Here is a 9,378-nt window from a genome sequence, read left to right on the forward strand (position 1 = left end):
TCTAGGAAACAAATACAATTTGAGTTTTCAGACGGAAGCCATATAAAAAGAACTGCATTTGCAACTGTGCACCTACATGCCCACACTGGTGGCCTGTGTTCATTTGCTTAGTTCAATATTTTAAAAATATTTTTTAAACTTAAAAAAAAAAATTTTTTTTGGCTGTGCCTCTTCCAGTAGTCATGAATGAATGTGAGAGTTGGACCATAAAGAAGGCTGAGCACCGAAAACCTGATGCTTTTGAACTGTGGTGTTGAAGATTCTTGAGATTCCCTTGGATTGCAAGGAGAATCAGTCAATCCTAAAGGAAATCAACCCTGAATATTCATTGGAATGACCAATGCTGAAGCTGAAGCTCCAATACTTTGGCTACCTGAGGTGAAGAGCTGACGTGTTAGAAAAGACCCTGATGCTGGGAAAGACTGAAAGCAGGAGGAGAAGGGGACAACAGAGGAAAAGATGATTGGATTGTATCAATGCCTCAATGGACATGAGTTTAAGCAAGCTCTGGGAGATGGTGAAGGACTGGGAAGCAAGGCGTGCTGCAGTCCATGAGGTCGCAATGAGTGGGACACGACTGAGTGACTGAACAACACGGCTTGAGTGTTCTTAGTTCCCTAACCAGGGATCGAACCTGGGCCCACTCCAGTGGAAGCACAGAGTCTTAACCACTGGACAACCAGGGAATTCTCTAGTTTAGTACTTTTAATGTTACTACTTATTCAGCAGTTTGAGCCTTTGTTCCCCTCATTTCCTTGATTGGTAAAAAGCACAAGTGATTGTCAGAAGCTTTCACCAAATCACTATTAATATCTAATGTTAGGCTCTGCTAGTAAAATATCTTCATTAATTGTGACTATAAATTATTACCAATATAAACTATCACCATTTCTGTTATCATCTTCCAAACACAGCATTAAACATAATAAACACTGGGAGTAGGGAAACAGTGTCTCCAGGGGAAGAAAGTGTTGACTGCTTTGGTCAGTAGCCTTTGTCCTTTCTCCTGTGCCAATTTGTACCCACTTATCCCATCAAATTTGCTCTGAGAAAAAAATCTGATAGAATAAAACACAGCAAGACACTGCTCCTATCACCTAATTTTTTTTCTCAAAGAAGTTTACAAATTTCCTTGCAATACAAAACATTTTCTAGAAACTTTGAAATTTGCTTGCATATTGCTTCTATTGGCTTTTTATTGTATCCTATTTTTCAGAAGTCTGACACACAAAAATTATGATTAAATAAAAGTGTTTAGGCATTATTCAGGCTTTTGAGGGTTTGGTTTTTTTTTCTTCTTTTTCCAGCTTCAGTGTCTTTTTCCACCATGGCTACCCTGATTCCTCTTCATGATGAGGTCCAGGTATAAGAAAAAGGAAACTCCTGGCATCAGAGTAAAAGAGGTGGTTACCTCATGTGAACAAGCTGGTGACCTTTGAGGAATAACTGATCTCATTTCTGGACATCTCCCATTGTGGGTGATCATTTTTTGCAGATAATACAGTTCATAATTTGGCCTCTCTCTGGGATTTGGTATTTGCCAGTGTTAAAAACTGCAACCTATCAACAAGACAGAACCTGTATTCTACCCTGACTTCTGTCCTGAAATAGCCAACCCACCCTCTACTTGGGCATCTTCTCCCTTTCACTGCAGCTTTCCTCATAGAAAATGCCATTCATAAGCCACTCAAGAATTGGTAGAGACCTTGGAATTTCAAACGTGAACACTCCACCCTTGGCAATGCAATTACACACTCTTAACTGAGTGGGACTCTCCACTGTTGGTGCTAACAAATCTCGAGTTGTCTTCCGAGTCCCAAAATGAGAGAAGGCTAGAGCCCCTCATGTCATCATCTCCTAACACATCTTCTTATTCCAAATGGGAGCCAACCACGTGTTTGACCGTTTTAATGTCTTCTTCTGCCTTTTCTCTTGATCGCTCAATCCTCTGTCTGTGGAGGTTGATGCTCTTTCAATTACTTCCTCTTTTTTTCCTAAACTCTGCCTCATGAACCATGAAAGAAAATCTTATCTAGAATCCAAGCTGACTCTTGACGTGTTGAAGGGGATTTGAAACCAAATTCTACACTAAATGTCAGAAAATGAAGACAGAATCTTTCTCTTTCCATTCCTGCAGTTACAGTCTGAATCTTACTCCTGAGACAGAGGTGTTGTCTTGACCTGACTACAAATGAGTTATGGGCAAAATTACAAAAGAGAAAAACTCATTAATATTTTGTCAAAATATTAGTTCCTTTAGCACTTATATGTCCTTTTCTGGTGACTAGATAGCATAAGGGTTGGGGGAGATTCCTATTTGAAGGGGAAGGTGAAAATCATTTCCCGTTTTTCCAACGTCATCTTCCAAAAATGAGAAGCATTTGCAAGGTATAGAAACATGACAATCATGTTATATTAAGTAATAATAAGTTATGTTTCCCATTTCCACATTTAATGGATTCTCACGAGGACTGAAATATGCCAAGAATAGGAATAAATATTTTCCTTCTCTTATTCATCTATAATTGTGAAATCTTCAAATGGACATTCCTGAAATTTTCCAACAAATCAAAGTTAAATTGAAAGAGAGATAATAATTGTATTATCTCATTGTCTGCTCCTAGAGTATAAGGATATGAATTATTCAGTTGACTGGTCACTAAATAGATAGGCAGTTTACTTGATTATTTGGTGAAATTACTGGTATAAATGTATGTTTATAAGGAGAAAGATTAGTGGAGCTAGCTGTCTTTTCGCAGTTTTGACTGTCTATGTCTATGGCTTCTCTTTCCTAATTCTGCCTGGTTCTTCCAGTCTTTGTTCTCTCTCCTGGGAGTTTTTCTCTCAGCTTTAGAGCAACCCAATAAACTCGTGAAAATAAGAGAAAATTGTAACAAGCTTTAGCAATGCCAAAGAACTATACTGAGTAATTTCAGCAAAGACCTCTGAAACTGCAAGATGTGACACTAGGTATAATGAAGTCCCAGAAGCAAACAGAATGGTTGGCTATATATAAACACAGCCATAACCTCTCCTCTTACATGGAAGTTACCTTTCGTGTTGAGGAACTCTAGGGTGAACTGATATGGAACACAGTGGGTTAGCCTTGAAGACATTAATGAATTCTCTCTCAGGTGGTAAAGAACACCTTCAAACTTGTGTGCACTCAACTGAAGGGCAAAGATGATACCCTTTGTCCATCAACGACTTTCTAAGGTGGCTGCTCAAAGTGCTACTGAGGTATCCACTACCCATGAACCTTTAAGGCAGTGACAGTTCCAGACTGTACCAGTCCGAATGAGCTCTGATACTTTAAACAAAACTCACACACAAAAAAACCTAGCCTTAAAAATTATATCTTGGAAAAACACACAGGGCCTCAGTAGGGGAGAGGTGAGAGCTGAAATATGATGGATGCATAGTTTTGTAATAGGACCTATTTCAACAGTACATGGGGCTGATATCTACAAGTTTATGTCCCTTGAAACAGAGCCAAATACACAACCAAGTCAAGCAAAACCCAACACTGAACTGGTAGCAAATATATAAGTTCTGTCTCATTCTCCTCATTTGTCTCATCCACGTGAATGTTTCTAAAACAATGCATTAACATTCCCTCATGGTGTAACCAAGGAAGGATCAAAAAGGCAATCACTTTAGCTCTTCAAACAGTCCCTGTCTTATGTCCCTGGTTTACAGAGGATTCAATAAACTGCATGGAAGAAGGCAGTGGCACATCAGGCAGATCTGAGTTTACAACTTTACTCATCAATTTACTAGACGAGGACCTCCAGCTTCAATCTTCCTGTCTTGAAAATGAGGAAATATATTATCTAATTTAAAAGGTAATTGTAAGTCTGAAAGCATATATACAAAGTGTCTGGCACATCACTGACCCTCAGTAAGAGAGATGTTATCATCTTAATTTATTTTCTCCTCTATGATTAAAAGATCAGCCATAAAATGTACCCTCTAGATTTAAAATTAACTAATATTGTCTCACTCTTGATCCTGAGGGCACTCAACATAAAAACAAAGAAATTTTTCAAAATATATAAAACAAATTAATGTAATAAAATTGATCATATTGCACATAGGATTGATTTCTGTTCTACATTTCAAGAGCCCACCCTCCCCACCCCACCCCTACCTCACCAAATTTAAATCAAATTTAAGGCCATGGCTATTCAGGGATGCTCTGTATATATTTAGACTATATGGTTTTGCAGCCAAAGGGCTTTTGAACTGAATTCTAAGCCATATTCTACACAGTTAATCCCAGTGGGAAATGCAACTGCAAACTTTGCTCAGCTCAATTTAGAGTTAAAATGAGATCCGCGTGGGAGGCAGTGCAGCTTGGAACATTCACATACAATACAGGATGCATCTTTAATGCAAAAGAAGGGCTCATTGGGAGCATAAGGCATGAAAGCTTGAAATACCAGAACTGATGTTGGGAGCAAAGCTTCCCAGTGAAAGTGGAGCTGATTTACTTTTGCAGAAAGATACTGAGGGAAGAGTACGTCCCAATTTGCCCTTGAATTGGAAAGTACGTTGATTGCTTATATACCACGACCATCTCTTAAATTCATTACCAGTAAGATTTTGGATTACCTTTGGAAGAATCTCTGACAGGTTGTAGCAATTGGATCAATCGTTGTTGCATTAAACCAATATTAATTAAATGTTTTCACCTTTTAGTGGGACTTGTTAGATCCTGATTAGCCATGACAGATCATTATTTTCGGGAGAACATGGTCAAGATCTCGCAATGAGCACTGAGATGTAATCAGGCACCAATGTATGCGGGAATTAATAATTATACTAAATTGGCTGTAATGAATAATTTATGGTGTAAATTCTTATGCAATTTGCTATGGTAACACACAAGAAGATATGTGCTGTATTTTAACAAAGCACAAGTTTCCAGGAATAAAATAATGGCTAAAATAATAAGGAACCCACTTGAGAAAGAAAAGGCTTAGAGACTGATAAAGAGCAATAAGGTAAAAACACAGAATGCTATTATCATTGCCATCATTAATTAACATTCATTATTCATCCAGAGGTGCAAAACTCTCAAACGAAACATTTACAGGTCGTAGAGAGTTAATGCCTTGCCCTTCAACACTGACAGAGAAGACAGTCAAAGGCTGTTCTTTATTGCTTGGGTACTGCTGAGTATGTGGCTTGCTTTGGTTTGTTGATTGCTTTCTGGGCAAGTGAAAACATACTCAAACTTTTATTTACCCCAGTCTATCTTAACAATAAATATAAAATTAAAGAGATGCTTTAAAGGAAGAAAGTGTTGCTAGGCAGACTGTTGCCAAGTATGGGAATTTTGAGAAAGCTGAACTTGCACACTAATAAGTTCCCTGTTCTGATCACAATACCCAGCAGGTGTTGAGCGTTTCTCTGTATGTAGCACCTTATGAATATGTTCTTGTTAATCCTAAAGTCAATCTCATGAAAGTGGCAGATGAGGAAACTTATACCCTATGCAGTCAGCATGTTCACTCAGCTTATAAAATCAGTAACCGTGATTCCAAAGTATTATAAGGTCTCCTGAGCTTGCAGAATATTCTACTGCCATAATATGCTGGCAAAGAATGTGGAGTTTAATCAAAATAGCTACTGCTTATATATGACTATAAATATATAGTCTTGGATTTTAAAAATATTATTAAAATCCAGCAATTTAACTTTTTTTTAAATTCTTGAATTGTGACTTGAGGTTTGATGTGACGTTATTTAATAAGAATCAAAGCACTGCACACTTTTTGCTGCCCACTTGTGATGATGTATGGATGTGAGAGCTGGACTGTAAAGAAAGCTGAGCACCTAAGAATTGATGCTTTTGAACTGTGGTGTTGGAGAAAACTCTTGAGAGTCCCTTGGACTGCAAGGAGATCCAACCAGTCCATCCTAAAGGAGATCAGTCCTGGGTGTTCATTGGAAGGACTGATGCTGAGGCTGAAACTCCAATACTTTGGCCTCCTCATGCGAAGAGTTGACTCATTGGAAAAGACTCTGATGCTGGGAGGGATTGGGGGCAGGAGGAGAAAGGGATGACAGAGGATGAGATGGCTGGATGGCATCACTGACTCGATGGACAGGAGTTTGAGTGAACTCCGGGAGTTGGTGATGGACAAGGAGGCCTGGCATGCTGCAATTCATGGGGTCACAAAGAGTCAGACATGACTGAACAACTGAACTGAACTGAACTGTGATGATGGCTGTTTAAAGAGCACATTCAACTAGCTTATTTGTAGATTATCTTTCATATTAATTTCTGTATGTATTTATAGTTCATGCTTACTTTTGTCTTTGTCCAATATCTAAGACTAAACCAGAAAAAAAAAAAAAAAAGAAGTAAATATTTAATCTTAGCGGGAAGAACTCAAATCAACGGAGTCTGCAGATTCAATTAGTGGAATCATTCCTTGCTATCTTTACACACAGGTGTTCTGTCGTCCCTCATATAAATACTGAGTACTAGCTGAGTGCGACCCTCTGGTTATCATTTCATATGCTTTATGTTATCTAATCTGCACTGCTGCTGCTGCTGCTGCTGCTGCTAAGTCGCTTCAGTCGTGTCTGACTCTGTGCGACCCCATAAGACGGCAGCCCACCAGGCTCCTCCATCCACGAGATTTTCCAGGCAAGAGTACTGGATGGGTTGCCATTGCCTTCTCCACTAATCTGCATTACAGCCCTGAAAATGTAAACACTGCTTTTATCTCTAGTTGCATGGAAGTTACCTCTTAGAAAGATTGAGAAATTTGCCCAATGTGAGTTAATACAGCAAGTAAGTGATGAGACTAAATTTAAATTCAGGTCAACCAGTCTTCAGAATTCACAATGTTAATAATTATGGTAACCTTTCCAAACTATATTCAGAGGCCTCACCTTATCTTTGCTGACTTTCTTCACACAAGCCAAGCCTTCTTCCATGGGATGACTAATGTCCTCAATTTAGAACTACAGTTGGTACCTAAACAACACAGACTTGAGCTGCATGGGGTCCACTTTTACAATAAATACGTACTATGGTACAATACAATCCAAGGTTGGTTGAATCCAAAGATGAGAAATCGTGAGTATGCAGGATCAACTGTAAGTTATACTCGAATTCTTGACTGCTTAGGGTTCAGTTCCCTCACCTCCCTCTTGTGCAAGGGTCAATTGTATAGTATTTGACAGAGACTTTATACCTTATTGACAGCAATAACCTCTTGGAGATGTTATCACTCACTTTTACCTTAGTACATATGGGGAGCTGAAGGCACATTTGGTACCGTGAAGAAGTTGAGTACAAAGAAAACGAAAAAGAAAGAAATTTTTCTGATATCCTGGGATAGAGAATGTGTTACAGGTTTGAAATAATAGTAAAGTTTCCTACTCACTTTTTCCCATGACACAGTCATCACCTTGGGGTCAATCTGGAAAGCAGCTGAGTGTGCAAACTCTAAGTACCTTTGCCTAGAAAACCCTTACCTTCCTCTCAACTGACCTTTGTACTATCTGAGTTTCCATGCAATGGGTCAGCCCACTGCTTATTGGTATACAATCAATGGCAAGTTCTCCTAGTTTACTAATAATCTGTGGAAGGACTGGAAACGAAGGTAAGAGTTGGGTAGGAACCCTCTCCCAAGAACTTTTCTTCAAGGGAAAAGTTAGACTGTATTTGTGTTTAGGGCCTCTGTTTTCAAACGTGCATCTTTTTTCTTAAATGCTCTACACATAATGACCATTCAGTAAGGCTTCCTGATGATGACGTAAGGACAATGATGGATGGTGATGATGATGTAATCCTCAGGATACAACTGCCCTAAGAAGATAAAAGTGGCAGGGGCAGACCTCATCAGAATAAGAAATTCTAAAGAAGATGCTGCTCTTCTTTTTTACCTAACTACATACATATGTGTTCTCTTTCCACAGAAAATGTTTTCTCAAGCAGTCATAGGAAAATTCATGGAAACAAACAACAGAAAATGAAACCGTCTTCCCCCTCTTCAAACATGTTTGACTTCGCAGCACTTCGACTTTCAAAGAAGATTAGTATTACCGATAAATCACTGTACTCACAGATGCAGAGCAAGACAGAACACAGGGCTGCCAAGGCATACATTACGACAATAGATGCCTTAGCAACAGTTTTAACTGTTCTGCAACAGATTGTGCCCTAAAGCAGTAAATACCCTGCATACAGGAGGTTATTTAGTGTTTGCTTTTTCTAAGTGAATAAGTAGGGAGACAGACAGACTGATAGACACACAGAGATGTATCTCATCATTTTATATTGTTTTTAGGTTTGTAAAAACAGTCTGAAGAGGTTAGGTAACAGGAAGCTCTTAAGACTGATATGAATCCAAAAGCTGTCATGTACACCTAGCCGTTTAAGAGAGAGTTTACCAAACAAAAGGCATTCTTACAAAAGCTCAAAGGTGGGGCTGTGAACATCACCATCAGCACTGGTTCAATCTGCAGAGATCTGGGAATCTGGATGCGTGTTTTTTTTCCTTGAACTTAATCTTCCATCTGTCTCATGTTCTGACATTAGATGAATTTTATCCAGCAGACATGCTTCTAGCAATTCTACCCAGAATTGTAAGTGAACTGAAACACTACACAGCTCCAGGTGGAACCACTTCAAACTGAAATAAAAAGCCAAGACCATAAAGTTCCCTTAGTAGGTGAAGGACCATGTCTTTACAGCATCCTAAGAGTATGTGCTTCCTACATGGTTTTCACTGCATCCCTGGATGCTAAGGTGAGAAGTCTGCTTTACTTCCTCCTTCCTAGTCTTCCAGGGGTGACCTGTCTGAGCTAGGGCAAAGCTAGGGAAAACTTTTCTTGCCACTCTAAGAACACCTCTGTGTGCCTCACTGAATACCAAAAGACAGCATGGATAATATACATCTGCTAAATTTGCCTGAGACAGGCTTGTGAGGTTCTGGAGTCTGGCTTTGGTGGGGTTCCTTGTTCCTTAATTATCACCTGCATTCCCAAACATAACAGTAATCTCTCTTCTCTCTCTCTCTCTCTCATTATAAGACAAGTTAAAATCTATGTGCCTCAACTTTTCAATGGCAGTGATAATGGTAGCTACTTTATAGTTTCTCCGTGAGAATTAAGTGGCATAACTTTGAAACAGGGAGACAGATGATGTGTTTGTGTCACCTCTCATCCTCTTCCTTGGGATACTTTTCCTGAGAAAAGATGGCACACTATTCCTTCTGAAATGCCAAGAAACCCAGCAAGGCAACAAGAGGCAACTCCCTTGCGTTGCTTCTCCTGGTCCTGCCTTTGCTTCTCCTGGACTAGCCCTTTACATCATAATTGAAGTAATTTCTGAAATTGCAATGTGAACGTAAG

General features: G+C 39.2%; 1 non-coding gene across 1 annotated transcript; it reads right to left on the bottom strand.

Annotated features, from left to right (window-relative positions):
- Window positions 1-613: 613 nt before the first annotated feature.
- On the bottom strand, window positions 614-686 carry TRNAG-UCC (transfer RNA glycine (anticodon UCC)). Its single transcript has one exon. It is a non-coding gene; the product is annotated as a tRNA-Gly (tRNA).
- Between the last annotated feature and the right edge of the window lie 8,692 nt (window positions 687-9,378).

The sequence above is a fragment of the Capricornis sumatraensis genome, chromosome 22 (assembly GCF_032405125.1).
Source record: "Capricornis sumatraensis isolate serow.1 chromosome 22, serow.2, whole genome shotgun sequence".
NCBI lineage: Eukaryota > Metazoa > Chordata > Mammalia > Artiodactyla > Bovidae > Capricornis > Capricornis sumatraensis.